The sequence below is a fragment of the Oryx dammah genome, unplaced genomic scaffold, assembly GCF_014754425.2.
Source record: "Oryx dammah isolate SB20612 unplaced genomic scaffold, SCBI_Odam_1.1 HiC_scaffold_24, whole genome shotgun sequence".
Classification (NCBI taxonomy): Eukaryota; Metazoa; Chordata; class Mammalia; order Artiodactyla; family Bovidae; genus Oryx; species Oryx dammah.
In genome coordinates, this window is record NW_024070208.1 from 22,153,312 (window position 1) to 22,181,075 (window position 27,764).

Here is a 27,764-nt window from a genome sequence, read left to right on the forward strand (position 1 = left end):
AATCAGGTAGCTTTCTATTTCAGAGGCAGCCAGCTCTCTCCAGATAATCCAGTGGCTCCTTTGCACTTAGATTGGTCACATGACTGGCTCTGGTCCATGAGATGTGGACAGGAAGTCAGGTGTCACTTTGAGGCTCTTAGGAATCAGCACTCTCCTCCATCTTTGTCTCTGGCTGCTGCAGTCAGCCCGTTCAGTCAGTTCAGTCACTCAGTCGTGTCCGACTCTTTGCGACCCCATGAATCGCAGCACGCCAGGCCCCCCTGTCCATCACCAATTCCTGGAGTTCACTGAGACTCACGTCCATCGAGTCCGTGATGCCATCCAGCCATCTCATCCTTGGTCGTCCCCTTCTCCTCCTGCCCCCAATCCCTCCCAGCATCAGAGTCTTTCCCAATGAGTCAACTCTTCGCATGAGGAGGCCAAAGTACTGGAGTTTCAGCTTTAGCATCATTCCTGCCAAAGAAATCCCAGGGCTGATCTCCTTCAGAATGGACTGGTTGGATCTCCTTGCAGTCCAAAGGACCCTCAAGAGTCTTCTCCAACACCACAGTTCAAAAGCATCAATTCTTCGGTGCTCAGCTTTCTTCACAGTTCAACTCTCACATCCATACATGACCACTGGAAAAACCATAGCCTTGACTAGATGGACCTTAGTTGGCAAAGTAATGTCTCTGCTTTTTAATATGCTATCTAGGTTGGTCCTAACTTTCCTTCCAAGGAGTAAGCGTCTTTTAATTTCATGGCTGCAGTCACCATCTGCAGTGATTTTGGAGCCCCCCAAATAAAATCTGACACTGTTTCCACTGTTTCCCCATCTATTTGCCATGAAGTGATGGGACCAGATGCCATGATCTTAATATGTAGAACACAGAATGGATGGAGCCTGGATCCAGACACATCTGATGGAGATGGGTCCTGCCATCTCACATTAGACCTTGCAAGGATATGACACAAATGTTGTACTGAATCGATGAGGTTTGGATTTGCTTGTTACCTCAGCATAGCATATCGTATCCTGACTATCATATCCTCTCACTGTGGAACTAATAAAATCTGCATGTGATGGTTTGATTAGCGATCTGAGAAAACGGAGTCAGAAATGGTCTGTTTGTAAACTTGCAGGCATCAGATATCACACCCAGGATGATTCAGTGAATGAGCTCATGGAGGCAGAAATAGAATATGATTGTAAACAAACACACAAACAAACAGCAGAAATCGAATCCATTGTGATGTACTGTGATTCAGAAAGGGGGCACAGAAAGGGCGATGGAGAACCAGAAGTCAGTCATGTCCTTGAGAGAGGATGTCTTGGCTGCTTGGAGGAACAGCATCTGGGCCTTTTGGACTGTACTACAGAGATCCAGGCATCAGCCTGTTGGGGACCAGATGTCAGTTCACATTCAGGTTATGTAACTTCCTGCTTCTGATATGAAACCATGCTTGCAGTTTGTGTATGCTCAGTCGCTTCATTTGTGTCTGACTCTTTGAGACCCCATGGACTGTAGCCCACCAGGCTTCTCTGTCCATGGGATTCTCCAGGCAAGAATACTGGAATGGGTTGCTATGCCCTCCTCCAGGGTATTTTCCCGACTCAGGGATTGGTTCTGAGTCTCCTGTGTCTCCTGCATTGCAGATGGATTCTTCACCCACTGAGCCACCTGGGAAGCCCGTGCTTGAAGTATCACTTCCAGATAATATTGAACTTGCCATTAATTTGTTCAAAAGGAGAGGGGACCCTCTGTGCTATCACACATACTAGCTGATTTAATCGACAGATGAGTTTCACTGCCAATGAATTCTCTAGCAATCTAGTTATGTGCATCAGCCTCTGTAAGGCAGTAAGTTCATACATGGAAATCAGAATGAGATGGATCAGAATCAGTCTGTTGAAACTGTTGAAATTAGACCCAATTTGCTGGTAAGCCACGTTGTGAGGTCTTTAGGCAGCCAGGTGGGCAGCCGGGCATCCAGGTCTCAGACCCCCTCTGGTTCCACCACTCAGCTTTGCTGTGGGAGTTGTGCTTGCTACAGTGTGTATCCTTACCATGTAACCTTCAGGGACTTCCCTGGTGGTCTGCTGGTAAAGAATCTGCCTTCCAACATAGGGGATGCGGCTTCAATCCCTGATTGGGAAACTAAGATCCCACTTGCCTCAGGGCAACCTGTGTGCCACAGTTACCAAGCCTGTGTGCTCTGGAGCCCAAGCACTATAATGAGGAGCCACATAAATGAATAAATTAAAAAAGAAAAAACATGTAACCTTCACATGCTTCCAGAAATGGAGCTGACTGGGAAACACAGTTAGCTTTGTCTGTATAATAGAATGAATCTTAAGTGTAGATTCAGTTCGGTTCAGTTCAGTCACTCAGTCATGTCCGACTCTTTGCGACCCCATGAATCGCAGCATGCCAGGCCCCCCTGTCCATCACCAACTCCTGAAGTTCACTCAGACTCATGTCCATCGAGTCCGTGATGCCATCCAGCCATCTCATCCTCTGTCGTCCCCTTCTCCTCCTGCCCCCAGTCCCTCCCAGCATCAGAGTCTTTTCCAATGAGTCAACTCTTCACATGAGGTGGCCAAAGTACTGGAGTTTCAGCTTTAGCATCATTCCTTCCAAAGAAATCCCAGGGCTGATCTCCTTCAGAATGGACTGGTTGGATCTCCTTGCAGTCCAAAGGACCCTCAAGAGTCTTCTCCAACACCACAGTTCAAAAGCATCAATTCTTTGGCACTCAGCTTTCTTCACAGTCCAACTCTCACATCCATACATGACTACTGGAAAAACCATAGCCTTGACTAGACGGACCTTTGTTGGCAAAGTAATGTCTCTGCTTTTTAATATGCTATCTAGGTTGGTCCTAACTTTCCTTCCAAGGAGTAAGCATCTTTTAATTTCACGGCTGCAGTCACCATCTGCAGTGATTTTGGAGCCCCCCAAAATAAAGTCTGACACTGTTTCCACTGTTTCCCCATCTATTTCCCATGAAGTGATGGGACCAGATGCCATGATCTTCGTTTTCTGAATGTTGAGCTTTAAGCCAACTTTTTCACCCTGGAGACCCCCAAACACCCCTTTAAAGAATCTCCTTGAAAATAAATTTGATTGCTGACTTGAAAACGATAGACCCAACCATGAACAGAATTGATTCTTGTTTGCTTAAATAAATTTCAGGGAGAGGAGTCATACAAACATACTCTAACTCTGCCGTTTCCCCCAGAAATCTCAAAGACGGTTTTGGATCATCAACAATATATATATCTGCAGCTGTGTGTTTGAAAGCTACCAGCAAATTCTTATTCAAATAGTTTCTCACATAAGAATCATGTTTCAGAGATTTTCAGTTCCCTTTAGTCTCCTTCCTGGTTCTAGACTTGAAGTATTGGTTATGTCTCATATCCCAAACACCTAGTCCCCAACTAAAAATAGAACACAAATCTTTGTTAATTTTTTGGATTTATTTAAAATTTATTTTTTGTTTTATTAATTTTGTTTAATTTTAATTTAACATTTTAATTAAAATTAATTTTAATTAATTTTGTTTAATTGATTTTGTTTCATTAATTTACTGGCCACGATGCCTGGCATGTGGGATCTTAGTTACCTGACCAGGCATTTAACCTGAGCCCCTGGCATTGGCAGTGTGGAGTCTTAACCACTGGACTGCCAGGAAAGATCCTGTTAATTTTTTAGAAAAGTTATTTCTTCTTGGCTGTGCTGGGTCTTCGTTGCCTGCGGGCCTTCTCTAGGGCAGCAGGGGCTACTCTAGTTATGGTTCTCAGGCTTCTCTGTGATGGCTCTTCTTGTTGCAGAGCAGGGGCTCTAGAGGATACAGACTTCGGTAGTTGCACCTCCCGGGCTCTAGCGCACAGACTCCATAATTGTGGCGCATGGGCTGAGTTGCTTTGCGGCATGTGGCATCTTCCCAGATCAGTTATCCTACTCATGTCTCCTGCCTTGGCAGGCAGATTCGTTACCACTAAGCCACCAAGGAAGCCCCCTTTTAATTTTTTTTTAATGGTAAAAATAGTCATATAAGAAGAATTTCTAGAAGTATAGAAATAATAAAAAATAGAAAGTAGGACCCTTCCTAGTTCCATCCCCCAGAAAAAGCCACTGTGACTAGTTTGGTGGATATTATTCCAGATTTTTTCCCTACACATATACAACCATATGTTTTATTATTTACAAAAATGGAATAATTTTATGCATGCTGTCTTACAATATGCTTTTTTTCTCTCAGTAACATATCTTGGGCATATTTTTTATGTCAACGCACATTTGTATTTTTTAGTGGCTGTGGAATATTCCATTTTATATGTGTACTATAATTTATTTAACCAGTTCCTATTGCATTGCTCTCAATTTTTCACGTTTATAAACAATCCTGAAATGAATGTCTTTATCTACAGATTTTTGAGTACCATATGGCCTTACTATAGTTAAGTTTCTAGATGAGAAAATATTAGACCAAAAGATTTCTATATCTTAAATTTTGATAGCTTTTGCCCAAAGGTCTGTACAGTTTACATATTCACCACCACCATGCTGACCTCTTGGTTGGATTTGCATTTTGATAGTCTTTGGTAATAGAAATCTCAGGGCTAGAGTCTCCTGTGCAAGGTAGAGGTGTAATTTTTTTGAATTACTAAAATGCAAAAATTACCCCATACAGTGCCATTTTGGTCGTGGTTTCGTAAGCACAAAATGGTAACCATGACTCATGAGTGAAAGGAGAAGTGTAGCCCATTCTGACATTCTCAGACGAGTTCCCACCTTGTGGCTCCCCCACCCCCACAATGACAACCGTACACGTGTGACGAGGTTTGTTGGGCTAACAGGAGTAGGAAGTGCTCTGCTTTAAATCTGCCTTTTACAGAGAAGTCAGTGGGCTGAGATGGAAAAGTCCTTAACTCCCACATTTGCTGGCTATGCACCCTTGGTGCGTCACGAATTCTCTCTGAACTGATTTCTTTATCTGGCTTATGGCATTTTGTGAGAACTAACTGAGAAAATAGATGGAAGTTCCTAACCCAATGCCTGACATGTAGCATTTGCTTGTTTTCTCCATCAGCTGAGCATCCTTCCTCTGTGGAAAATAGAGCTTCTGTTCAAGGACCAAACTTCACCATGACAAACGACTCTGGTTTTAAAGCATTTTCAAGAGAAGGGTAAGTCTTACTTGTTGGGAAACTCTATTCCTCTTGATTTGTTTGCAGTTTATTGGATGTTTAGATATGTTGTTGAACAGGATGCTTTTTTGCTTGTTTTTTCAGAGCAACTTTCTCTAATGGTCTTGTTTTTCAGCTGCTAAGTCGTGTCCGACTCTTTGCGACTCCATGGACCATGGTCTTAGCCATATCCATTTGGTTTTGCCAAGTGCATTATGAAATAGGTCATATTACTGTTTGGCCACATTATGTAGATACATACAGCTCATTATGTTTAAAGCTGCCTATTGTTTTCAAAGGTGGCTCTGTTGACAGTGGTTCCAGTGGGAGTGACTTGAGCTCAGTGAGACTGGTTGGGTCTATGAGGCTTTTCACTCTGTGCACATGTGAACTTATTTCCTGGGTGAGCTGCCCTACCTAAGATTGGAAGAATCTGTCACTCATGGTAATTTCCTTCTACCTAGTGGCTTAGCTAAACCCTTGCTATGTTTCTAGCCATTCAGACTACTCCTGCTGCTGCTGTTGCTAAGTCGCTTCCAGACTACTCCAGAGTGTTCTAGACTACATCTGTCCATCTGGAATATCCACAAGGTGGATATGTGGGAAATGCCTACGGGGGGGGGGATCATTCCTAGAGAAATGAGAAGAGCCCAGAAAGCTGGTGGCAAAAATAAGCCCTGGATTGAAGAGAGGCAGCACAGCTTAATTCATTAGCTTGCTTTTATTGAACCACCATCAAAGGTGGGGCAGGTAGTGAATAGTAACCTTAATTTTCAGATGAGGAAATGGGAATTCACAAATTTAATGACTATGTTTAATGAGATTTGTAAAGTTCCAGATTGAACTCAAGACCTGTGGTCCAGTTCTCTCTCTATTGAGGAAGACTGGGATGGTAGTAGCACCCCCCAAAACCGTCCCTGGGCTGCAGATCCAGGAGGCCCAGATTCAGCATCCACAGCAAAATGACAGGGTTCAGCCAGGTGAAACTCAACGGGGACATGACCTGGTGGTAAACTAGAGGGAAACTAAGGCAGACACTGAGTTCTATGAAGTGTGTTGCTGAAGCCAGAGATGGAAGGACCAAGGATGTCCAGGGGCTCACCTCCGAGATAACCAGTCTGGGAGAGGCTGGAGGCTGTTAACTTATCCTAGTTCATCAGATTTCACTGGGTATGAAGCCTGGCAGAGCTCAGGGGAAATGAGGCTTCATGATTTCTGGTCAGAGGGGCTGAGAACAGCAGAGAATGTATGCAAGGTTCGCAGTTTAGCCCCCAGAATTGCCCTGTTCCAGGTGCTGCTTCTGCCTTCCTTGCTTCCCCTCTGCACTGTTGATTGAGTGCGGCCAGCAATGCCAATGGTGCCGGGCTATGCTGAGCTCCATGCAAGTGTTCTGAGCCCTCTTGACTGCTCTCTCTCCTTTTCTGCTGGACTCATTCAGCTCTTCATTGACGTGTGTGTTGTTCACGTGACAGATTTCTGTTTCTAAGGCCGAGTGGAGTTTAGGCTGCTGCATGGCTTCAGCTTCCTTCAAATTTATACCTGTGCATAGCTCTATTTAGTTTGCATCATGGTTTGTAGATAACAACACCTTTTCTCTGTTACCTTCTCCAACGATCTAGTTACTCTAAATCTCTCCATACAGGTTCATGATCTCAGATCATGCTCATGACCAATCCATGGGGAGATTTTCTGTTACCCTCTCTTCCCTGCCCCTACTCCTGCAATACTCTAGCCTCAAATTAATATCTGACATCTTTCTTGAAGGCTGATAACAAAGTATTTTTGTAAAGAACAAAGGCTTTTTTTTTTTCTTCTTTTTCTAAAGCTGACTTTTGGTTAACCACATTTGTTTTCTGTTGGGGCAGAGAATAACTATAGAAGGCACAGGCCTGGATGCTCAAATTATTTCTCTTAAAATGAATGTTTTATTGCTCTAGAATAGAATATGCTGAGAGTGATAGAGTGGGAAGGTCCAGGCAGGGCCTGCTGTTTAGCTAATCTGTCCAGTTTTTGCAGTGCTTTGGAGAAAAAGAAAATCATATGTTGAAGGGCAAGGGGATCTTTGCAGCGATGCTGTGCCATTTTCAGTCCTGTTTATCTCCTGGTCCTTGTTTTTATTTTTAAGGAGTTAAAGATTAATAATTTATACTGAAATATATAAGGATAAATATTGGGTAGAGCTTCCCTTGTAGCTCAGTTGGTAAAGAATCTGCCTGCAGTGCAGGAGACCTGGGTTCCATTCTTGGGTCAGGAAGATCCCCTGGAGCCGGAAATGGCAACCCGCTCCAGTATTCTTGCCTTGAGAATTCCATGGACAGAGGAACCTGGCAGTCTACAGTCTATGGAATTGCAAGCATTGGACACGACTTAGCAACTAAACCACCATCAAATATTTGGGCAGGGTGTTTCCAGACAACTTTTTTTTTTTTTCTGAAACTTTTGATACTTTTGTTTAAGGAAATCAAATATATTTCCTATGTTATATGAACTTGAAGAAATTGAAAGCCAGGGGAGAAAATACAATCAGTAACATTTGGATTAATCAAGCTTCTAGACCAAGTGACCAGTTTTTAGGAAAACAAATTTATAGGGAAACAAGAAAGAGGAGTGTATTAAGAGACATCATGCAATTAGCAAAACTCAGATATAGGTACTTCTAAGAGTTTCTTGATGAGGGTGAAAGAGGAGAGTGAAAGGCTGGCTTAAAACTCAACATTAAAAAAACTAAGATCACAGCATCTGGTTCCATCACTTCATGGCAAACAGATGGGGAAAAAGTGGAAACAGTGATAGATTTTATTTTCTTGGGCTTCACTGTCATTGCAGGTGATAACTGCCTGCATGAAATTAAAACACGTTTGCTCTTTGGAAGGAAAGCTACAACAAATCTAATTAAAAAGCAGAGACATCACTTTGCTGACAAAGGTCTGTATAGTTAAAGCTATGGACTTTCCAGTAGTCGTGTATGGATGTTGGACCATAAAGAAGGCTGAGTGCCAGAGAACTGATGCTTTCTAACAGTCATGCTGGAGAAGACTCTTAAGTGTCCCTTGGACTGCAAGGAGATCAAACCAGTCAATCCTAAAGGAAATCAACCTTGAATATTCTTTGGAAGGACCAATGCTGAAACTGAAGCTCCAATACTTTGGCCACCTGATGCAAAGAGCTGATTCATTGGAAAAGACTCCGATGCTGGGAAAGATCAAGGGCAAGAGGAGAAGGGGACGCCAGAGGATGAGATGGTTGGATGGCATTACCGACTCAATGGACATGAGTTTGTGCAAACTCCAGGAGATAGTGACGGACAGGGAAGCCTGGCATGCTGCAGTCCATGGGGTAGCAAAGAGTCAGACACTGCTTAGGGACTGAACAATGATTGAACAACAAAGAATAGATAATCTAATTTCTTTTTCTCCTTTGATAACAATAATGACAAGAAGACATGGGAAAAAAGAAATGGAGTAACCCATAATTTAAAAGAGAATTAAGATCTATAACTAATAATAGTGTATAGACCTTATGTGGATCCCAGTGCTAAATTCTACATAATAAAAAAAAATTTTTTTTTTTAAGGATAGGTAAATGTGAACACTTACTCAATGTTTAATTATATTGAGTTAATGTGATTTTTAAAGTTTGTGGTCATTTCAATTTACACATTTAAGAAGATAAAATAGTTTCGGGGATTTACTTCACATCATAAATCATTGGTGTTTGTGTGGACAAAAATGAAATAAAAGGGGCCACTATTGTGTAAGTTTGAAAATTTCCTAAATTAAAGGTAACATAGAAAAAGTAAGCTAGACTGTAATTGAAAAAAAGCAAGGGCTGCAGCTTAGAATAATTAATGTAAAAATACCTTGTGTCCCTGACTAAGTTGGAAGAAAGCCAAATGTTCATTTTTATTATTATTTTTCATGCTAAGATTTTGGATCATCAAAATCAAAACCTAAGCACAAATGCACTTAAAGTAAAATTGATAGAAATATATAAACCTGTTGACAGTGTTCTTTGTAGCAATCCTGTAATAAAACAAGGAATTTCTCAGCCCCACTCCCTCCTCCTATATCATTTGAAGGTTAGTGACGCTGTTGTGATTGACTAAGATTTCTAGTGTCATTTATATACACTGCATGCTAAATCATTTCCGAAGTTAAACTTGACGTTTATCAGAGTTAGACTTTGAAATTCATACAAGAGAAATAGGTCAAATCACATATTACAAAAGAGAAAAGATAAGCACCCATTCGTTTAAGCTTTAAAATGTCCTGGAAGGGGTTGTTGTTGTTGTTGTTATTGTTGTTTTTTAAATCAAAACAGTAGGAGCTACAAAAAAAATATGACTTGATTATATAAGGTCTTCCATTGTAGATGCAGAAAAGTAGATGGAGGGAGTGGCAGGAAGACATTTGGCAAGGTCAGAGTCAGAATTTGTGGAGTTCAAATATCTTATTCATTCTCCATCCTACTCTGCTCTGGTTGGAGATGTTGGGAATCTAAAATTGATGCATGGCAGATGTCCTTGCGGTGAGGATTCTGAATGAGAATTATGTTCTTAAATTATACGCTCCTAGGCTTTGGAACTGGAAGGCAGAATGAGCTTTGGTTTTTCCAGTAGTCATGTACGGATGTGAGAGTTGGACCAAAAAGAAGGCTGAGTGCTGAAGAATTGATGCTTTTGAACTGTGGTGCTGGAGAAGACCTTGAGAGTCCCTTGGACAGCAAGGAGATCCAACCAGTCCATCCTAAAGGAGATCAACCCTGAATATTCATTGGAAGGACTGAGGCTGAAGCTGAAGCTCTAATACTTCAGCTACCTGATATGAAGAGCTGACTCTTTGGAAAAGACCCTGATGCTGGGAAGGATTGAAGGCAAGTGGAGAAGGGGGCAGCAGAGGATGAGATGGTTGGATGGCAACACTGACTCAATGGACATGAGTTTGAGCAAACCCTGGTGGAAAGTGGAGGACAGAGGAGCCTGGTGTGCTGCAGTCCATGGGGCCACAAAGAGTCGGCCATGACTGAGGGACTGAACAACGACAGAAGCCGGGGGTTGTAACCTTCCTGCCTTTTGGTTAGTTAGTAGGAGACAACCAAGGAAGAAGACCTGGGAAAAGGCTGTAAGGTACGAGTGAATAAAAGGAGACAAAGGGAAGTGGAGGTGAGCTGCTGGTGCTGGTGCTGTGGGTGGCAGAGAGGGCGGCACCCTGGTGATGCTCGCTGGGGCAGCGAAATCCTGGTGGGCCTCACGGTGCTGGTTTGTCTGCTGCTAGAGCTCAGAAGTAAGGCAGTAGATTGAAAGCTGCTGAAAGATTTGTTGTGACACTTAGCCTGAGCTGATTATTTCTGCTCACTCCTTTAATTCTATGATGAACCTCCCTCTGCAGTAAGTGAAGATGCTTCTTTCTGATCCAGCAAACCCCACACAGCTCAGCCAGGCTGCAAGGTTGAGGCCTGGACCCCTGTCCTTTCCCTGTGTGTAACTGACCCTCCAGTCATAGACTTGGGCCTCCTGTGTTCTGCTCTGTAACTCTGCTGGCTCCAAAGAACCAACATGTGACTCCGTGGGTGCTGTGTTTCTTCCCCTTCCCCCTCCCGACCCTCAACCAACGGGCCTGGGAACCAAAAAACACAGCTCCAAAGGCCAGTTCTGCAACCTTCTGTCTGTGATTTTGGCTCAGTTTTGTAACCTCTTTGAGCCTCTGTTTCCTCATCTCTGAAGTGGGGGGAAATAGCACTACTTCACAAGGTTAGAATGTGGATAATAAAGTGAGTTAATTATCTAGAATATGGCAGGTGTTTGTACACAGTATCCATTATATATGTTGTACACACTCTGAATGGAGTCAGTGCATCATTCCACTTGGGGAAACTGATGAGAGAGCAGGTTGGTATCAAAGGGCATTTCTTCACTGATCACAACAGACTTTCCATTGAGAAATTCCCTCTCACACATGTGCAGAACAGTCCAGTTCCTCTCAAATGAAGTGTTGTTTTTTTGACTTGGCAAGGGCATGGTGTACTCTGAGCCGCTTACTGTCTTGTGTCAACAACAAAACAAAACAACACAAACAATTGGTGTTTGGCCTTGGTGACTTTGATCTCGGGTTTCTGCCCACCACCTGATCCAGCGCTGAAGTCTTGCCTCATGTAATCCTTAGGTAAATACAGTATTATTTCCTCTTAAGAGAGACCCATCAACCTAATGAATTATATTAAAGCAATTTCTGCTTACACACTTGCCAAATGTTAAATGCTCATAAACTATATTCTGAACAACGCAGGTGCCATTAGACTTAGAGTTGTTATAGTAATTTTGTCATCTCTCCTAGTTCATAAATGTTTGTCTTTACTTAAAAATAATTTACACAGGGACTTCCCTGGTGGACCAGTGGTTAAGACCCCTTGCTTCCACTGCAAAGGGCACAGGTTTGATCCTGGTTGGGGAACAAAGATCCCACATGCTGCATGGTACTGCCAAAAAAATAATAAAAACTTAAAATAAATTACACAGAGCTGAGAGCTTATATTTTCTAAAGGGAAGAAAAGCATAATCAATTGTGTATCTCCCCATTTCTATTTATAGACCATCTCACAAAATATCTAGATCTGAAACTCTACAAGATTGATGATATGAAAATAATCTCTGCTATCGGAAGTTGAAACTAACGTGTTTAAGTGGGTGTTTTATATGAAGTGCTCTTACACTTTTTGATTCAAAGTTAACAACTGGTAAATATCAGTTCTTTTTGAATATTTACTAGAGCCTTAGATTGATGATTCTAACTCATACTATGAACAGAAATTGTGTTTTCTTCATTTTGAGAGGGATTTTTTTTTTCTTTGCCATCCACTGGATATTGAGACTGTGTCATGATGTAACTTAAACATGACGTAACCTGGTGGGGGAAGGAATTATGTGGTGTTAAAGAAGGTCGGGTCGAATGGAATGTTCCTAGTTCCTGAAGGAAAGGAGATATTGCCTTTTATTGGTCTACAAGTTATATTTCAAGTGTTTTCTTTGAGGCTAGGAGTTAGGTCATCCCTTTGCTATACACTTAATAATTTGCTAATTCAGTCCCCAAGCTTCTAAGTAGTATTTAGACAATCTTATCTGTCTCCAGTCCCCATTATAAAGTGAGTTGTATGCCTACTTTCCAGGTGCATCATGGATATCAAGGCATACATATTTGCTGGGGGCTTATTTTAGCAAGAAATACACACAGTCATTAAGACATGGCCCCTACCTTCATAGATGTGACTATCAAGCCTTAGAGACAAAGTGAAAGAAAACATTATGAAATTTCTTTTTGTTGTTCTTTGGGGATTGGATATAGATACAGATGCAGCCGCTACTTCGGTGAGAACGTTGAGTGCACGTCCAGCTCCCTGCCTAGCCTAGCCGGGCTCCTTCTCAGCCCAGACCTCTTGAAGCTGTATGTTGGGTTTGAGATGACAACCTTTCCAGGTAAAGCAAGATCATTCTTTTTTGTCAGTATACATAGAGCTGGCCTCCCAAACCAGATGTTTCCAATAAGCACTCAAGATCCACTCAAGGTACAAGCATGTGAAGTGAAATCGGATCACAAGCTGCGGGTTGAGCTTTTGGGTCTTGAGTTGTGCTTAGTGGCTAGTTTCTGAGAAACCTTCTGCTCCCCCAGCTATAGCACATGTTGGTCTTCTCCGGGTCCCATCAGAGTTATGGTCTCCAATGAGGCAACTCAGTTTTTGATAAGGTAGTACGTGGTGGGTGGGAGTCAGGAAGCAAGGGCAGAGGATGTCCCCTTGAACTACGAGATAAGAAAACAAACAAACCCATGTGAGGCAGGAAGGACATTTGTTCTGATGCCTAATTTTAGAAGCAGACGTGAAGAGATGAGTTGGAACACACATTGGCAGCTGCAATAAAATGTTGAGGTGGAGTGTCCTTGCTCTTACTCTGAATGCTAGACTGTAGGACTGACATGTGCAGGGTTTTGCAAAACAGGTAATTGCTGATATATTATTGTTTTCTACTAGAAGGTCTGAGATCATCTGGCTCGTTCTCTGTGAATAAGGATATAGACTTGATAGGAACTGAAGGAAATGGCAACCCACTCCAGTGTTCTTGCCTGGAGAATCCCAGGGACGGGGCAGCCTGGTGGGCTGCCATCTATGGGGTCGCACAGAGTCAGACATGACTGAAGCGACGCAGCAGCAGCAGCAGCAGCAGCAGCAGCAGGAACTGAAAAGTAACTTTCCTGCATTAACCATGTAGGAAGCAACTAGGAGGGAAGTAGAAACTCCCCCCAGATTGAATCTTCATGGTGCTCTGTAATTAGGGGCCCTGACGGGGTGTCTGAACATTCAAAGGAAACTGGAAGGCTGAAGACGATCTAGACAAGGATGGCAGATACATGGTATAAAGACCACTCTCTTTTTTTCCCATGTCATGGCAGATCTTACCTGTGAACCACGGCATTTTTTTTTTTCCTGCTAAGAGTTTCAGTTCTTTTATGTTGAGATCTACAAAATTAGGAAGACCATCTCACCCTGTGTGAGTTCTCATTTTATACTTCTGGTTGTAATAAATTAGAAGTCACAAGACATCAAGAAACTGATATAATTCAAAAGGTTTCACTTCTTCTTTATTTTAATTTATGGTGGTGATCATGAAGTCTCTTAAAGTGAAGTTGATGTTGGTGATTTATTCTGGTTGAGGGACTGGTCAGATTTTTTTGTTGTTGTTGTTTTTACCTAATGAGATTAAGGTTAATTTTCAGAAATAGACTCATACTAACCAAGATTTCAAAAATTACATGCATGCTCAATTGCTCAGTTATATCCAACTCTTTGTGACCCCCATGGACTGTAGCTTGTCAGCCTCCTCTGTCCATGCAATTTCCCAGGCAAGAATGCTGGAGTGGGTTGCCATTTCCTCCTCCTGGGAATCTTCCCGACCCAGAGACTGAACCTGCGTCTCCTGCACTGGCAGGTGGGTACTTTACCACTGAGCCACCTGGGAAGCCCACTTAGGAAACTAACATTGTGTTATAATAAGAAATATACTTGGTCTCTGCTCCCAGTTCTCGGCACCATTTGAGTTCATGCCAATGCGGTGACTTAAGGCACATCCCGTGGATAGCCTGGGATGGGGCAGGTCATCAGAAAGACCGAGTGATTAGTGAGTTGAGACTTTCAGCTCCCCAGCCACAGCCTCTAGAATGCTGGAGATTAAATCTCTATAAAAGCTCTCAAACAGTGAGATTTGATGAGCTTCCAGGTTGGTGAACACGTGTTGGTGCTGAGCAGTGGTGCACCTGGAGAGACCCTAGAAACTCCATGCTCCTCCCCCCCATGCCTTGCTCCAAGCATCTCTCCCAGCTGGCTCTTCCTGAGTTGTATTCTTCTAGAATAAATCAGTAAATATAAGTAAATGTTTCCCTGAGTTCTGTTAGCTATTCTAGCAAATTATTGAACCAGAGAAGGAGGTCAGGGGAACCTGATTTATAGGTGGTTGGTCAGAAATGCAGGTGACAACCTGACTTGCAGTCGGCCTCTGAAGTGGGGGTGGGTATGGGTGGGAAGGGTGGCAGGGAGTCTTCTGAGACTGAGTCCTTAGCCTGTGGGATCTGCTATAATCTCCAGGTAAGTAGTGGTGTCAGAACTGAATTTGTAGGACATATTTGTGTCTGCTGAGACTGGGGAGTTGCTTGAAGTAGGGAAAGCCTCCACATAGGAGAGAAATAGTGTTTCCTTTATGGATAAATAAACAGAAATGTCACTCTATTTAAAATCAGTGAATACTATCTTTGCATTAGCCTGACCTGATTCTTACCTACCTGCGAAGTAGAATCATAATGAGAAAGTTTCTCAAGAATTATGGAACCGAGGGCTTCCCTGGTGGCTCAGATGGTAAAGAATCCGCCTGCAGTGCAGGAGACCTGGGTTCGATCCCTGGGTTGGGAAGATCCCCTGAAGGAGGGCATGGCAACCCACTCCAGTATTCTTGCCTGGAGAATCCCATGGACAGAGGAGCCTGGTGGGCTGCAGTCCCTGGGTTCGCAAAGAGTCGGACATGACTGAGCAACTAAGCACAGCATGGAACCAGAAGTAAAAGAATCCGTTGCATGAATTCCTTTACTTGTTTAATGTTTTGATCATTCTACACTGAAGACAAAGTGTCTGCTCTCTTAGGGCCTACATGGTGAGAAGGTGGCTGATGATCAACAAGGATACGATGAATAAACATGGTCATTTCAAATAATAATTGATACGAAGAGTATAAAACAGGATGTTGTGGTAGTGAATCAAATGTTTAATTGATTCCTGCTCTATTAGTGGACTGGCCTTTCTGCAGCTGGTAAACTCCTGACACCAGAAGCAGAATGACTAAGACCTTGGGAGGGACATGCCTTCTCCCTTGGACGGTACACTAACTGGACTGCCAAAACATGCCTCAGCAAGTCCACTGCTCATAGCCCCTTTAGACAGATCAGCAGTTCTTGATGCTGGGGAGCAGCACTAAGTCCTGATTAAGAGCAGGAACCCCGTGGTTGGAACAGACCTGTAGACATTTTGTGCCACTTGTAGACATTCAACAAATGTCCACTGAGCTTCTGTTATGTACCAAGTGCTGTGCTGGTGCTAAAGACGGGCCATGAACAAATATGAAACATGCTACCTTTGGACACCCATGTTCACAGCAGTATTATTCACACTAGCCCAAAGGCGAAGTGTCACAAGTGTCCACTGATGGATGAATGGTTACACCAAAGGTGTCATAAACACAGTGGACTATTAGTCAGCCTTAAAAAGGGAGGAAATTCTGATACGTGCTGCTGTGTGGATGAAGCTTGAGAACACTCTGCTAAGTGAAACAAGCCAGCCCCAGAGGAACAAATACTGTGTGAATTCACTTATAGAAGGTCCCTAGAATAACTCACATCAGGTTCACATAAGTTCACAGAGATAGAAAGAAGAAAGGTGCTTGATGCAGCCAGGAGAAGAGATGGGAGCTGGTGTTTAATGGGCACAGAGTCTCAGTTTTGCAAGGTGAAAAGAATTCTGCGGATGGATAGTGATGGTGGCATGACAATGTGAATGTACGTGAAAAGTAAAAGTGTTTGTGTTCAGTTGTATCCAACTCTTCATGACCCCAATGGACTGTAGCCCGCCAGACTGAATTATACACTTAAAAATCATTAAGATGGTAAATTTTCTATTATGTATATTTTATGACTGATGCTACTATAAAAACAACATAAATCCCAAAGGGGTGATGAACACTAAAAAGAATAAAGCAGGCACTAGGGATTGAGAGTGGCCTGGCGTGGTTGCCATTTTGGGAAGGATGGTTTAGGCACAGCCTCTCTTAGGACAAGACAGAAGAGACCCAAAGGAAATGAGGGCACAGGCCGTGAGGACGTTTGAGAGAACATTCTAGGTAGAGGGAAGAGCAGGTGCAGAGAGCCCGAGCTGGGAGTGTGCTTGGCGTGTTTGAGATTAAGCCAGGAGGTCCTAGACCAGAGTGGAGTGGGTGGGGTGAGCAGACAGGAAATGGAGTTTGAGAGGGAGACTGAGGCCCAGCAGGTCGCATCCTGTTACCGTGGTAAGGACCTCAGGTTGTCCTCCAAGTCGATTATGAAGTCACTATGCTATGCTAAGTCACTTCAGTCGTGTCCGACTCTGTGCGACCCCATAGATGGCAGCCCACCAGGCTCCCCCGTCGCTCAGTCGTGTCCGACCCTCAGCGACCCCATGGACTGCAGCCTACCAGGGTCCTCTGTCCATGGGATTTTCCAGGCAAGAGTACTGGAGTGGGGTGCCATTGCCTTCTCCGATGAAGTCACTGGAGGGTTTTAAAACTGTTTCTTGGTTTCTGTGTTTATTTTAGCTTTTAGTTTTGGCTGCACTGGGTCTTCACTGCCCAGTGGGCTTTCTCTAGTCTCGCGTGGTGCATAGCCTTCTCATTGCACTGGCTTCCCTTGTTGTGGAGCATGGGCTCTAGGCGCTCGGGCTGGAGTAGTGGTGGCACATGGGCTCAGTAGTTGCTGTGTGTGGGCTTAGTCGCCCTACGGCATGTGGTATCTTCCTGGGCCAGGGATCAAACCTGGGTCCCCTGCATTGGCAGGCGGATTCTTAACCCACTGGACCACCAGGGCAGTCTGCTGGAGGGTGTTGATTGCAGAGCTGACATGGCTTCAGTTATTATGTTAAAGGGATCACCTGGGCTCTCTGGCGAGGAACAGACTTCAGGGGACCAAGAGTGGAGGCAGGATGACCAATACGGAAGCTGATGCAGCTAGAAAGCAAGTCAAGGTGAGATGAAAGGGGCTTGGACTAGGGTGGTATTGGTGGAAGTGACTTGATTTTGCCTTTTCTATATTGAAGGTAGCCCCCCAGTGGGATTGTAGTAATAAAGCAGCCTTTAGGCAGCACACTGATGGGCATGTCTTCTGGTCTAACTGTCTCCCCACTGTGATGTCTTCACTGACAATAAGATCGGTGCCCACTCAGCTGCCTCTCACCACCTCTATTTCTTATCACCCGAAGGCACAGGGAACTCCTGGTCCCTGACATACAGTGCACCAGCCATGCAGATCCGGGGTGCTGCCTCCAACTGTCCAACAACCTGCCTCCCTGCCACTTTTGCTCCTGCTCCAGGGGGGCAAAGGCCAACTGCTGTCAAGGTCCCTAGAAGGTCCCACCCATATCTGACCTGATGCATCTTGAGCCCTGTCGCTTTGAGAGATCCTGGCCTTTGGGGTGTGGGGTTTGCAACCTGTAACCCCTTCTTCATCTTCCTTCTCTCATTCCTGGAGGGGACCTCTCTCAAGGGGAACTCCAGCCTTGCTGCTTGAAATGTTAGAGGCGATAAAGGGATTTTGAAAAACCCTTTTCTCTCTTGACAAAGCGTTTGCATGGGTTTGATAATCTTATTATGGATCTTAAAGGGTGAACTTGAATCTTCCTTTTCCTTGGCATCCTTACTTGAACATCCTAATGTTCTCTGCAATACTTCCCAACTCAACTAAGATGGAGGTCTTTTGGAGACAAAGGCCAAAAGGAAAAGCAGAGCGATAGATTTCAAGACACTACGCTTCTTATGTAATTGAACTTTAATAACCTGAAGCAGTTCCCATAAATTTCCTGGGGCGAAGTGGCCTGTGCCCACGAGCGGTCTCCAGGGCCGAGGGGAGTGACGGTGACTGGTCTCTGCCCAGAGCTGGGTGGGCGCCAGGCCCAGCCCTTTCCCTGACGGTTTGGTTGAGGACATTTTTGGAAGCTCTCCAGAGAAAATTGTCAAGGCTAATCTGAAACAGGTTGTCACTGGCAGGCAGCAAAGCAGGAGGTGTGGAAACGGGCGGCTGAGCTGTCAGATGCGGGATTCTGAAAGTTCGAGGGAGCCATGGTTACCAACACCGCCTGTAAGGTCAGGCCCTTGGGCGCAGTGCGGGGACACTGGGCGGGAAGAGAAGGACCCCAGACTCCTGTTGGAACCAGGTCGGTCCCCATTTTCAGAACTGGATAGGCCTCTGGTCCCAGTGGGCTGGAAGTGAGTTCAGAGGGTGACGAGGTGCAGCCCTTGTGGGCTGTGGTATTTATTGCCCCTCATGAACTGTGTGGTTAAATTCTGAGGTACAGTTGCTTATAAACTCAAAAAACAAATTTATTTTTGGCTGTGCTGGGTCTCACTGTGGCTGTGCTCCAGCTTTCCCTAGTTGCGGCCGGTGGGGGCTGCCCTTTGTCGGGGTGCACGGGCTTCTCACTGCGGTGCTTCTGCTGCAGACCATGGGCTCTGGGCACACGGGGCTCAGTAGTTGCGGCTCAGGGACTTAGTTGCCCTGCGGCACGTGGAGTCTTCTCGGACCAGGGGTTGAACTCGTGTCCTCTGCATTCGCAGGCAGATTCTTAACTGCGGGGCCACCAGGGAAGTTCAAGACTCAGTTTCTTTATCAGTAATATAGAAACAGTATTGTAATCACCTCTGTCCAGCCAGTTTCACAGACCTCCTGACCACTGAGGTTGGGACAAAGGAGGGATCAGGGGCAGAAATTACCCGGAAGGCAGAGACATTGTGATTCAGTGTCCTGCTTGGGTTGATCACCTGGGTCCAAGGGCTCAGTGGGCTGCTCATCCCTTACCAGGGGCAGGGGGACCTGGGAGAAGTAGAAAGCTCTGTGTAATGGTCCCTGGGAGGGTCGTCTGGGGCTGCTGCCTGCTCTTGCTTAGTGAAAGGTGTTTCAAATGCACAGTGCATGATTGTAGCCCCAGGAATACAGCATTTTTGAGCAGCTGTGTACAGGATGCCAGCTGTAAAACATTGCTATGTTCATACTAGCACTCAGGACATGTGAAGAGAAGTGACTATATTATTGCTGGAATACTTCTCTATTGAGGAGAACCTTGCCATTCCCCTACGGAGCCTCTGGAAGAAATTAGGATCATTTTTAAGAGGCCTGCTCACAGTGAAGCATTCATGCCTTTTATTTTATTCCTGATGCATTGACAATTGGAAAGTTTTATTATTCTGAAATTATTAAGTAGTTTTGGGGGAATGATTATTTATTTTTAAATTTATTTTTGAGAGCTCTTTTCCTTATTTCTTTTCATGTTTAAAAAATGTATTCTCTCATAAGCCAATTTGTGTGTGTGTGTGTGTGTGTGTGCGCAAGTGTGTGTGTCTAAAAAACCTTGGCCTGAGCATGAGAGGCTGACCTTTAACTTCAGAGGAGGAGGAAGTGCGGTTGGGGCAGCTGGGGAGGGCGAGAGGGAGGGCGGAATGAGTCAGAGGCTTTGCAACGCCCTCCCACCCTGCCCTCCACCCCCAGGCAAGAGCCAAGCCCGTCAATCCAATGCTCAATCGGAAAAAGGAATCCCGTGGAAACGACCGCTGTGGTGATGACAGCGTGAGTGGTTCCTCTTTTGAAGCCTTAACGCTCCCAGAGCCGTGGGAGCAACAGTCAGCTGTGAGGAGCCGGGTGTTTCCTCTCCAGGACGAAGGAGAAGGGCCATGACCGTGAAGGAGCGTCGGCCTTAGCAGCCGAGCAGGGTGACCCTAAGAGGTCGAGGAATGGAAGGCGTTTCAGGGTGGGCCGTGGGTCACAGTGACCTGGAACCGTGACTTCAGCTGTTGGCAACTGCCTCTCCAGAAGCGGGGCACTGTGTTATCGTCTGAGAACCGTGGTGTCCTGTCTGAGCAGACCGGCCGTGTCCACTCGGCAGCCTGCAGTGGGCACGCTCTACCGGGGGACCAGGGCCTCGTCCACCTGTCACCTCCTCCGTGAAATGGTTCCTGTCCAGCTTGAAACCGACGTGTGAGCTCCCTGCTCTTACAATTCTGAACTCCCAAGTGACATACCCACTGTCTTTCCTTTTTGACTCCATAACAGTGATTTCCTGCATTGGAGAAGGAAATGGCAACCCACTCCAGTGTTCTTGCCTGGAGAATCCCAGGGACGGGGGAGCCTAGTGGGCTGCCGTCTATGGGGTCGCACAGAGTCGGACACAACTGAAGCGACTTAGCAGCAGCAGCAGCAACAGTGATTTGGGGTGATGGTTTCCTCGTTCTCTGCAATGGCAAGCCAGCAAATGAGGAGTGATTATGTGTAAGCTAGGTCCTAGGCACAACAGATGGAGAAAGGGAGAGAGAGAGGAAAAAGAGGAGAGAGAGAGAGAGAAATCTTCCTTTAGGGTCTTAAAAAATATTTGGATTCTTTCCCCTAAATGCCACTAAAACTCTTCCCACCTGGGTCACACACGACCTCCTAACCATCAGTTCCAGCAAACACTGCCCATCGCCTTCACTGGTCTGGAAGAATCAACCTTGTATTTGGAGATCTTCTCTAGAGCTCCCAGGACACCACTCTGCCTTGGCTCCTCTGTCCTCTCTCACCTACGTGTTGGGGTCCACTGTTCTTTACCTCTGTCTCATGAATGAAGCTGCTGTTTCTCAGAGTTCCACTTTTTTGGTCTTCTTCTCACTCCTCCCATTTTTTTTTTCCAGAGCATGTAATTCTACATTTTATTAAGCTTCCCAGGTACACTGATTCCCAAGCTGTTTTGAGCTCAGAGGTTAAAGCGTCTGCCTGCAATGCGGGAGACCTGGGTTTGATCCCTGGGTCGGGAAGATCCCCTGGAGTAGGAAATGGCAACCCACTCCAGTATTCTTGCCTGGAAAATCCCATGAACAGAGGAGCCTGGTGGGCTACAGTTCATGGGGTTGCAAAGAGTCCGACACGACTGAGCAAGCGAATTAACTTAACTTAACTTAACTGGACTTCTTAATCCCTCTGGTTCTTAGCTTCCCCATCTATAACACAGGGACAGTCATGGTACTTGCCTCCCTGGACTGTCGTCAGCATGAAGTGGGTTCATATATGTAAAGCACTTAAGCGGTGCTATGCTCACAGTCAGGTGTTAGAGAAGACTCTTGAGTGTCCCTTGGACTGCAAGGAGATCCAACCAGGCCATCCTAAAGGAGATCAGTCCTGGGTGTTCATTGGAAGGACTGATGTTGAAGCTGAAATGCCAATCCTTTGGCCACTTGATGCAAAGAGCTGACTCATTTGAAAAGACCCTGATGCTGGGAAAGATTGAAGGCAGGAGGAGAAGGGGATGGCAGAGGATGAGATAGTTGGATGGCATCACTGACTCAATGGACATGACTTTTGGTGAACTCCAGGAGTTGGTGATGGACAGGGAGGCCTGGTGTGCTGCAGTCCATGGGGTCGCAAAGAATCGGACACGACTGAGGGACTGGACTGAACTGAACATGTCAGTTGTTGTTTAGTTCAGGACCAAAAAGAAATCAGGAGAAAACAAAAGCCTCAGGAATATGTCCTTTTAGGACTCAGAGGAGGAACAGAAATCAATGCAAGCAGAAGAAACAATAGGAGAGATAGTAGGGAAATATGGGGAAGTTCTCTACCATGGAAAAGAGGAGGAGACAGAGAGACCAGGGGCTGTGGATGAGCTGAAACAAATGCGGCCTCAGGAAAAACTGTTGACTTTGAGGATTAAGAAGCCATCGGAGGGCATTTTATAGAAGGACTGTTGGAAAAGCCAGATTCCTTCTTTAAAGCTCGGGGCCCAAGAATATATGAAGCTCATTTGTACAGCATCCAGCAAAACTTCTGGTGCGTTACAGGCTATAAATAAATGCACTTTGATGCATTTTATAAATTGAAAGTACTTTGGGGATTACTTGACTGTGTCTAAAGAAATTGGGTCATTTACTGATCTTCAAAACTGTGTGGAGCTGGAGCGACTTAATCTATGATGAGAGGAAGAGGATATTGGGGTGCTGGGGATTGTATATGGGGCAAGCATCTTGGCCCACTTGATTGAATTGCCATCCACTGATGAAGGAATTAAGCCGATCTCGATTCAGGGACGTGTATGTGCCTCAGGTTGTCCTTTGATTTGTAGATGCTGCTGCTACAGTCCAGTCTCGTTTGCTTCGTGGCTCAGTCCTAGCCCTTGCCTGCAACAATAATTTTGTCTTCGGCATTCTGTGTTGGTCTCTATGTGCCCCAACTGTGGTGATGCTTTTCTGTAGTTCGATGTCCTGAGAGTTATGCATGAAAGTCCCTCAAAATATTTCTCCACTTCATGACTACCACCTCTTTTGGGAAAATGGAGGATGGTATATTGGAGGAAGAAGGAGAAATCAAACTTAAAGAATGCCCACTATTTCATTTTTTAATTAAAAAATTAATTAATTTTTTTTTTTGCCACACTGTGAGGGGCAGGTAATCACTAGACTGCCAGGGAAGTCCCAAATGCCCATTATTTTAAAAACTCATTTAGCAACTATTTATTGGGCATCTCTAGTTGCCAGGCCTTTCACATGCCATATCATTCTTCCAAAAACTTTCTGAGAAGTTATCATCCTGCCGATTTACAGATAAGCTCTTCTGTGTCCACTCAGTGCCCTGCAGGTGATTTCTAGAACTTTATGATGGGTAGGGCTTTCTTTTTCTTTTTAAGCATCACATATGTTTGATTCAGAGTTGACCTATGAATAACAAAGTTCTCCAAGGCTCTGGATGTAACATCCTCAGTGAGTCCTAGAGCTATGACTGCATCTGCGATTTGGGCATTAAGAGACCCAAGCCAAAAGCAGGACCATCTCCTTGTGGATCTGGCTTCCAGTCAAGGGCCCCAGTTGTTTCTATACCTGGTTTCTTGATGTAGAAATATAGGACTTGGAACACTGGCTCAAACTGTCACCCATTTTGCATTCATTCATTCAACAAAAATGTGATAAACTTTCACTCTGCTAAACACTGGGATTGCAGAATTAAATAATCTTTTGTCCTTGCCCTCAAGGAGTTTGTTCATTGCAGAGCAAGCCAAAGATCAGAAAGTAGGTCATTCTCAGCCAAGTCAACATCAGTGATCAAATACCTAGTACTACTTTGTTGTGTAAGCTGTGGTTTCTGTGCAATTATGTTCTGTGGTTATCCTTATAATATTTCCTCCCGTTTATTTCATATGACGTCAACTCCTACGAGGTGTAAGTGCCTTGAGAGCTGGGACTCTATCTCGTATGACTTTGTATCTGCACCAACTGGCACAGTCTCTGGCATATAATCTGTGTTCATCAGATGCTCGTTGAATTGATTGATGAGGTATAAGGACTTTTTGTTAATTAGCAGTAATATTCCTGTATATCAAACAGGAGGCTCTAAGACTGACTTAGTAAATTTAGAACGTGCTACAATTCAGATTTTCTGTTAGTCTTAATAAAATAATTTTCTCATTTCATTTTTGACCTTTAGTGTACAGAGTTGAATTTAGTATACTTCTTGAGTCGTGTTTCACCAAAATCATCATTCTGTGCAAGGCCTCTCTCTTTGTTCTATTTTGTTCTTTCCCTCTTACTTTTCTCATTTCCTGTGCCTGCCCCCTGACACCCACTCTGGCTTGTTTGAGTCCTTAGATATGCTTGTATTAATATTTTTGATGAGTAAATATTGTCTAGATTATGCACGTGTGGTACTTAATTCCCAGCATTTAGAGATTTTCTATTATTGGTTAAAGAATGTACATGGTAAGATTTCAATCCTTTCAGGTTTACTAAGGCTTGCTTTTTGAACTAGCGTATTTTGCTAAATTTCCCATGTATATTTCAAGAGGATGTACTGCAGCTGTTGGATTCAGTGTTTAATATTTCTCAATTAGGTCAAGTTTATTAATTATGTCATTCATGTTTTGAATATTTTTATTGCTTTTGTCTGCTTGAAGAAATGTGTTACAATCTACAATGATTATGAAATTCTAGTTTTTTTGTTTTTGTTTTTTTCCTTTTGCTTTATATATTTTGAGACTATGATGTTACTTGCTTAGAAATTTAGAATTGCTATATCTTCCTAGGAGGTGGAAGCTTTTATGATCATGAAATAACTCTATTTCTCTAAGTGCTTCTAAATCTATATTCTCTAATATTGATGTAGTTACGTTAGTTTTCTTGGGGTTAGTGTTTGCATAGTATGTATTTTTCATCATTTTACTGTTAACACTTCTATTTCTATATATTGAAAGTGAGTCTTTTGTAAGCAGCCTGTAATTGGGCTTTGTTTTGATTTCTCAATATTTCAATTGAAGTGTTTAGTCATCTTGCATTTAATATAATTACAATATACTTGAGATAAGAAATATCATATTTCCATATTTCTTTTTCAGTGTGTTTTACCTTTTCTGTATTCTTTTCTCTCCTTGTTTGCCTTCTCTTTCATAGAAGTTCTTTTTGAAGAAAATATTCCCTTCTTCTGTTAGCTTATACATGCTTTTACTAATACCAACACTTACTCTGGAGATAGCAACATTCTTGACTGTGTAAAATCTAACCTAAGTTCATATTGTTACCATTCCCTAGACACAATAAACCTCAGAACATTTTAACTCCCATTAACCCCACTTTCAACTTATTTACTATTTGTCATGTATTTTAATTTTATATGGATTTTAAACCCCACAAGACCATTACATAATGTTATCACTGTTTATTTAGATAGTTATGTTTGTTATGATTTATGTAAATTGTGTTTATAGATTTACCATTTGTGCTGCTTTTTATTCTTCTCTGCATTTCTAAACTTTTATCTAGGATCATTTTCCTTTGGTCTAAAGAGAAGATTTTAGTATTCTCATTAGATTTGATGTTCTGCTAATATTCTCAGTTTTTGTTTGAAAATATGTTTACTTAAAGCTTTATTTTTGAGGGATTTTTACTGAATATAGAATTCTAGATTGGGAGTTATTTTCTTTTAGTACTTTGAAGATACTATTTCAAAGTTTTCGGGATTCCATTGTCTTCTGGATTCCATTGTTTCTACTAAGAAGTATTGTGTCAACAGTTTATTCTTTCCCTCTGGCTGCTTTTAAGATATGTCTTTGGTTTTTAAGTAGTTTCACTATGTGCAAAGATGTAATTTTCTTTGGTATTGGTTTCTGGTGTTTATAGTACTTACTGAGAGATTAGCTTGATATCTCATCACTTTTGGGGAATTCTCAGCTATTCTATCTTCCCTGGGATTCTATCTACATTTAGGCCATTTTCTTGTACATGTTTCCTATACATCTATACTTCTTTACATTCTTCTCTATTTTCTTCCTTTTTCCCTTTCTTGCTTCGGTTTGGATATTTTCTTCTAATATCATCTAGTCCACAAATTTTCTTTTGAGATAATTTCAGTTATTGAACTTTTCATTTCATTTGATTCTTTTAAAAATAAACCTTCCAAGTTTTTGGCTGAGCTCTTGGCCCACATTCTCTCTCTCTTTTAAGCTCTGAAAACATACTAAGCATAGTTATTCTAAAGTCAGTGCTTGATAACTCCATTATCTGAATTTCCTCTTGGCCAGTTTCTATTTTTCAGTTTAGTTCATTGGCAAGCCCTTGATGTAGGCAGTGCTGGCCTGAGAGAGGCTGTTTCTGTCTAGATGAGAATTCTGTGTTCTTCATTTGTACTTAATGTCCTGCTCCAGATGCAGACAGGGAGTTGGTGAGCTTCCCAGAGAAGCCCCAACTCTGTCAGATTTAACAGTGCCTAAGAAGCACTAGGAACAAGAATTTAAGAATTCTTATTAAGTGCTATAGTTGGTGAGCAAAGCTGCAAGTTATACATAGAATCAAGAGTGAAGTGATTTTTAAGAAATTCTTTTATCTTCCCTTCATATCATATTTTAGGTCTATAACAATAATAATGACAACTAACATTTATAAGAACTGAATTTGTACCAGACAATGTGCTAAGTGTTTGTCTGCATTATCTCTTCAAGGCACACAAAAATCATGAGCTAGTCACAGTTATTAATCCTATTAGATGCATATCCAAGAATTAGTCCAAGACTGACTTGTCCTGGGGTCACACGGAAGCAAGTGGCCAAGTTAATCTGACTGACTCGGGATACCTGTGCTGAACAGCTATCCATATTGTGGCTTAGACTTTAGGCCCTTTTGTTTTGAAAGGTAAACTTTTAGTATTCTCCATGAGAAGATGTGCTCTTGTACCTTTTCTGAGTTGCTTACTTAATGGGCCTTTATTAGCATAAGCATCTGGTTCTTGAGGGATTTAATGTTAAAAAAGCAGCAAAGGTAATGGAGAGGGAGAGACATTTAACAGGCTTCCTTTCTTCTGCTGCCACTATTGGCATTTTGCTTCTGGACCTGTTTCATTTTCCCTTGGCAATGAGATCGACTACATCAGTGGGGACAGACTCCGCCAAAGTGCAGCTACCCCGGGTTAGTGGGTAAAATGGCCAGACCTTGGCAGCCGAGGGGGACAAACGGAGACACAGGTGACCTGCAGAAACTCAGCTGCCCGACTGGCTTCTCTGAGCACCCCCAATGTTAGCAAAAATGCAAGTTTCACTTAGATTTCCTTTTGCCCTTTTAGTGTTTTGCTCATCCGGGTCTGATGACCCCAGGCTGGTGTTTCCTCGGCACTTTGCTGATTCACGCTATTTCTTTCTGAAGCAGATGAAGCACAGTGTTGGAAACACTGCCTTTCCATTTCTCTTAAGCCAGATGTGTTTATAGAGAGGTGGAATCATGTGCTTCTTATTCCTCTTAGATTTACCTTCGTGGACTCCCCACATATCTCGAGGAAGCTGGCAGGACCATTCCACGCATTTTCTCTTTGAACCGAGAAGTTATATTTAGTCCAAATGAGATGGCACAGTTGCTGGAGGCAGAGTGGGGCTGAACGAGTGAGCGGGGATATTGTGAAGTTCATTCTGCAAAGCTGGCCCTAAACCCGAAGTGACCCCTCCTGACCCCTGGCGCTTACTTGGAAACATTTGAAGGACGCTCCTTTCAGGGCCTGAACCCAAGCATGAGAACAGAGGAAAAGAGAAAATAAACCCCAACTTTATCACTTAAGACCTGGAACTCAGAAAAACTTTGACTCCAGTTTGGGATGAAGTCAGAATGGATTCTTTTGCTCATATCTGCACAACCTCCTTTCAAAGCAGAGAGGGGGAAAAAGTCCATTTGTATCTTTTTTTTTTTTTTAGATACTGCAAATAAACGTTATCATGTGATATCTGTGTCTCTCTGTCTGACTTACTTCACTTATGTTAATCTCCAGGTTCATTCCTG

At 43.4% G+C, this 27,764-nt stretch overlaps 1 long non-coding RNA gene across 1 annotated transcript; it reads left to right on the forward strand.

The window, feature by feature from the left end:
• The first annotated feature begins 4,900 nt into the window (after positions 1-4,900).
• Positions 4,901-27,705, forward strand: LOC120883090. The gene is made up of 2 exons (XR_005725663.1): positions 4,901-5,173; positions 27,238-27,705. It is a non-coding gene; the product is annotated as an uncharacterized LOC120883090 (long non-coding RNA).
• Positions 27,706-27,764: the final 59 nt, after the last annotated feature.